Below are 6,077 nucleotides of genomic sequence, written 5' to 3'. Positions count from 1 at the left end.
TGTGTAATGAAGTTTATAACGAAAAATAGAAGAAATGGAAAAAGTCTAACATTTCTTTTCTATCACGGATAATGGAGGTTCCCGGATAATCGGTTCACGGATAATCGAGGTTCAACTGTAATAACACTGTATTACATGAACAAATTGACTGAAATCTGACGCTGCAGCTTAATAGAAGACGAAAAAGAGAAACTACGTATCTCGGATGCCTTAAACAATAGAAACGACATTAACCCCAATGATCTCGGGCAAGCAGTAATTTTGCCGGCTACCTTCATAGGAAGTCCCGCCATATGCAGGAGTATACGCAGGATGCAATGACTTATGTGCGTTCATATGGTCGGCCAGACTTATTCATTACATTTACATGTAATCCAAAATGGGAGGAAATAAAATCCATTTTATCGGAAGGTCAAACATCGGTGCATCGACATGATGTGATAGCGAGGGTTTGCAGGCAGAAGCTTATATCCCTGATAGATTTTATTGTAAAACTACGAGTGTTTGGCGAAACCAGATGTTGGATGTATTCGGTAGAATGGCAGAAGCGTGGACTACCTCATGCTCATATTCTTATATGGTTGGTGGAAAAAATTACACCCGATGTGATTGATGATGTTATATCTGCGGAAATACCTGACATAAGCATGGATCCAATTCTACATGAAGTTGTTGTCAAAAATATGGTTCATGGACCATGTGGACTAATTAATCAAAATTCTCCATGTATGGTAGATGGAAAGTGTTCCAAAAAATATCCAAGGCAATTAGTTCACGACACAATAACTGGTATTGACGGTTATCCGCTTTATCGTCGTAGATCTACAACTGATGGTGGTCACTCATTTGCAATAAAGGTGGGAAACAACGACATAGATATTGATAATCGCTGGATAGTCCCTTATTGTCCACTTCTGTCCAAAACTTTCAAGGCTCACATCAATGTGGAATGCTGCAATTCAGTTAAGTCGATAAAATACATATGCAAGTACGTAAATAAAGGTTCAGATATGGCTGTGTTCTCACTTGAAAATCCCAACGATGAAATAAGTCATTACCAGATGGCTCGCTATATAAGCAGTAATGAAGCAGTATGGAGAAGTTTAGGATTTCCTATTCACCAACGTCATCCTACTGTTGTGCATTTGTCTGTGCATCTGGAAAATGGGCACCTCCAGCAACAACACTAACCTCATTCTTTGAATTATGTATAAACGATCCGTTCGCCAGAACTTTGTTGTATGCACAAATTCCGACGGATTATACATGGAATCCAACATCAAAAAAATTTCAAAGGCGCAAACAGGGAAAACCCGTTGAAGGATGGCCAAATGTATATTCGACCGATGCGCTGGACAGACTATATACCGTTCATCCACAAAATTCGGAGGGTTTCTACTTGCGACTACTGTTGGTCAATGTATATGGTCCGACATCTTTCGAAGACCTAAGGACTGTGGATGGAGAAATATGTCCATCCTATAGAGATGCATGCAACAAACTCAACCTTTTGGAAAATGACTTACACTGGGAAACAACACTTGAAGATTCAACAATTGGAAATTATCCTTATCAGATTAGGATATTATTTGCACGATGCACTTTTACAAGTGGGTATGATTTCTCCGATTCGATCTGACGAAAATGTGGGTGAAATTGACTTGAGAAGAGAAGTCACGTACGATGCACAGCAATTGCAAACATTTCATGCAGAAAAAATACCACTTTTAATGCCAGAACAAAAAGCGGTATACAACATTGTTGGGGAAACACTCGAAACGCAATCTGGGGGACTGTATTTTATTGATGCACCTGGAGGAACAGGAAAAACATTCTTAATTTCTCTGATCTTGGCTAAAGTTCGGTCAGAAGGGAATATTGCATTGGCCGTTGCTTCGTCAGGTATTGCAGCAACCCTTTTAGACGGCGGAAGAACTGCACATCCTGCTTTTAAGCTACCTGTCAGAGCGCAATTAATGGAAGATTTTGCTTGCAACATTAAGAAAAATTCGTCAATGGGAAAAGTACTGCAATCATGCAAAATAAAAATTTGGGATGAATGTACAATGGCGCACGAAAAATCTTTGGAAGCACTAGATCGGACTTTGCAAGATTTGAGAAACAGCTCTGCACTATTTGGGGGAGCATTGATTTTATTAGCGGGAGATTTTCGACAAACCCTACCTGTTATTGCAGGATCAACACCACCAGATGAATTAAATGCATGCCTTAAATCATCCACTCTTTGGCACCACGTTCGTTCATTCAGTGTACCGAATCATCCAGCAATTTTTCCAAACAACTAATGGATGTAGGAAATGGAAAAATACCAGTTGATCCAGCCACGAAATGTATATCATTCCCGACCGATTTCTGTAAATTAACAAAATCTGTCGAAGAATTAGTAGATTGTGTGCTTCCCAACATTGAAAATAACATCAAAAACAGTCAGTGGTTATGTGAACGTGCATTACTTGCCCCAAAAAACACTGATGTTAACGGTATCAACAGCACGATACTAAGTAGTATAACCGGAAATGCACGAACATATAAATCCATTGATACTGTGGCAACTGAAGACGATGCTGTTAACTATCCAGTTGAATTTCTAAATTCATTGGATCTTCCAGGCTTTCCACCACATGATTTAGTCCTAAAAGTTGGTGTACCTATTATTCATTAAGAAATATAGACCCACCTCGCCTTTGCAAATGGTAACACTATGCAACACTGAAAATGCAAACAACTTCTAGTGTGAATTTTTTGAAAGTACACATTTAGACTACAAAAACCCTAGTAGGGTTTTGTCCTGTCAGATCCAGTTCGGATTTTATGGTCTCATCTAAACCGGGTTAAATCTACACTTTTTTGCATTTATCAGGCCTTTATCTCAGAAACGGATAGGAATTTTGCCTTGCTGTCTTTAGCAATATTGTAGCCATAAACTAGTAGAACTTATCTTTTGAAAAAATCACATAAGAAAAACTCCATCTAGGGCATCAAAATCTATCAAATATAGATTCATTGTTCATAATTGCTGAAATTCTAGTCAGTATCGGCTAAACTATTGGGAGTTGAACCAAGTAACCTTTTGCAAAAATCTTCCAAATAAAGTTCTCAACAATTCTTTAGAACATTCTGAAACTCTAAAATGCTTACTTCATGTTGTTTCAGCAGTATTTTGCATCACATCTTTTACAACAAGTATTTTAAGCACAGTTCACACCAACAGTTTATTCTCGCATTTCGGATTTCACTACATTATTGACATTTTTATTAAATCATCGTTGATAAATGTACTGAAAACAACGGGACTGAGGCATTTTACAACAATGACATGTTCTGAAGAGTTGTGTATTACATTCCAGGGAATATTTTTCCAAAAGAAAATATTCAGAAAAAATTAACGGTTTGGGAGATACGGTGCGAAATGTATAAAAATTGTGGTATTTTTGCATATATTTTGAAATTTGAGGCAATAAATGTAGTTTTTCGAGTTCATTGTTTCTCCAAATATTGTTTTCTTGTCCTTATCTACAAATTAGCTTCAGAGGTCAGAAGAAGATTCGCATTGGTTTCAGAGATATAGCCCCGTATTTCTTTAAAAACTCAATATTTAACCATGTTTAGATGGGACCATAAAATCCGAGCTGGATCTGACACAACAAAACCCAACTAGGGTTTCTTGGCGTTTGTGTCTGTACTTTCAAAAAATCTTCAGTTCGAATTGTTTGCACAAGATCACCTTAAAAATGTTGCAAAGTGTAATTGTCTCTTATAATTTTACCCAAACACCGATGTATCAAAAGATAAATCATTTTTTGTCTCTCCTGAAAAGTTGTATTTTTAAGATACGAGGTTGAGAAAGTAAGGCATCGATATGTTACGCACCAAGCCAATCATACAATAACCAACATATTTACAAATGTTAAATCTCCAATCAGCAAACAACAATAAATCAACATCGTTTATCAGGTGGAATGTCAAGGAGATGACCAACAAAGCTGTGATCTTGTTTACATTGGAACAACAAAAAGATGGGTGAACATAAAGCAGACATCGATAAAGGAACACAAAAGACAGCATTAGCTCAACATATTGCGAAAACTGGGCACAAAGTTAATTTCGAAAACGTCAAAATATTGGACAAAGAAAGTAAAGAAAACAAAAGATACACAACCGAAAGCAAAAATAAACAAAACGATGAATGTGAAAGAAGACACCAACAACATTAGCATTAGTTACCGTGTTGCAATATAGAGATCTGTGATAAAATTTAAGTTGTCTTTTATTAAATATGTATGTGTTACCATTCAGTGTGCTATTTGATGAAAACCTTCATGTAAATATATTCAAAATTATTGTAAGTTTATTTATATTAACATGAAGATTAGTAACTTGATGTTTTTTAATTAAATAGACGTATCCCCTGAAGATGTCAACAAAAATTGACGAAACGTCGGGACCAATGAAATAAAAACGAATTTTTATTTACAAAAACTTAGGTCGACAAAGCTTAACTAATACACAATTGAGTTGCTACTTTGATCTAAGTAAACAGTCTAAAAGCAAAACCACAACACAACATATAAACATTACAATATTATCCCACTTTCCGAAATGCCTTTTCTTGAATAGGATCGTTATGTTATCCACTTTCCGAAATGCCTTTTCTTGAATAGGATCGTTATTTTTAACGTAGAAGCTTGAAGTTTTGCAAGAGCATGTATTTTAGTCTTATGCACACCCGCCTTGCACGCTGAAGGTCGTGGGTCATATTCCCCGGCCAGCCAACATCAAAAACTTCAACGATGGCAAAATATCCCTCAGTAATGTTGGCGACATTTCCTGAGTATTTCAGCCATGTAAAACTTCTCTACAAAGTGGTGTCTTAAGACACGCCGTTCGGACTCGGCGATAAACAGTAGGTCCCATTTCATTGAGCTAATATGAATCGGGGTGCACTCATTGATATGAGAGAAGTAAGTCTCCCTTGTCCCGTATGGGATGTTTGTGGAACAATTATATACATATATATATATATTAGATTCAATCAAAAAACTAATTTTGACTTTTTTGACGATATTCTTCTTCATGATGGAATCTCTCAAATAAAATGCTTGCCGTTTAATTGTTTTTACCATGTTTAATTTAAATGCAAGCGTTTTCTTTAATTCCATCATGAAGAAGAACATACTTCTTGAGGCTAAGCGAAAAAATATTTTCTAGTTTTTAGTGCATTTATAAAAAACTCCAACTTATTATACCCTATACCACATGTGGAAAAGGGTATTATAACTTTGTTTTGGTAAAAATTCATGTAACACCGCGAAATATTCGTCGGAGACCCCCAATATGGTATACCAATCTTCATATCTCGGCGAGATAAAGCGATTTTGAGATGTGTGTCCGTCCGTCCGTCCGTGTGTCCGTCTGTCCATTATAAATTGTAATCAAACTCCAGGTCGCAATTATGGACCGATCGTCATGAAATTGTGTATGGAGGTCGGGTTCAGATCAGAATAGATCCCTATTGTTATTGGTGATGATCGTGAAATATTTAGCGGGTGAAATGGACCAAAAACATAATATTTGTCCAATTTTCTAGCGGCTCTGTAGGTCTCAATAATAGTCCGATCAACGCGTAATTTTAAATGAGGTAAGAGTATATCACAAAGGAGAAGCTTGCAATTTGAGATGGCGATCGGATAATATTTAGAGGGTTAAATGGACCATAACTTTTGTGTGAAAATTGTGAAAATTTTTAATATACAGCTTATATCTTAATTCATGGAAGTGACATTCCGGACAAGTGAGATATACTTGATAGTGGAACGCTTGACCTTTCAATTGATGCCAATTATGTTGGTGTGCATGATCAGATAACAGAGTTACAGCCTAATATATTCTGTTATTTGTTTGTAGTGTAATAATAAACTCGCTAGAAGTCGCAATTATACATCAATAGTCACGAAATTTTGCACCGGGTAAGAGTATAGGTCGAAAAAGATGCCTACAATTTTGAATGATGATCTGATATTCTTTAGCGGGTGAAATGGACCATTACTTTTGTATGA

The 6,077-nt window shown here is 36.4% G+C and overlaps 1 pseudogene; it reads left to right on the top strand.

The window, feature by feature from the left end:
• The first annotated feature begins 317 nt into the window (after positions 1 to 317).
• On the top strand, positions 318 to 4,045 carry LOC141386761 (uncharacterized; annotated as a pseudogene).
• The last annotated feature ends 2,032 nt before the right edge of the window (positions 4,046 to 6,077 follow it).

This window comes from Musca autumnalis, unplaced genomic scaffold, assembly GCF_047663935.1.
Source record: "Musca autumnalis isolate F117 unplaced genomic scaffold, ASM4766393v1 scaffold_5, whole genome shotgun sequence".
Classification (NCBI taxonomy): Eukaryota; Metazoa; Arthropoda; class Insecta; order Diptera; family Muscidae; genus Musca; species Musca autumnalis.
The sequence above is the reverse complement of the archived record's forward strand: the minus strand, read 5'-3'. Positions and strand labels throughout refer to the sequence as shown.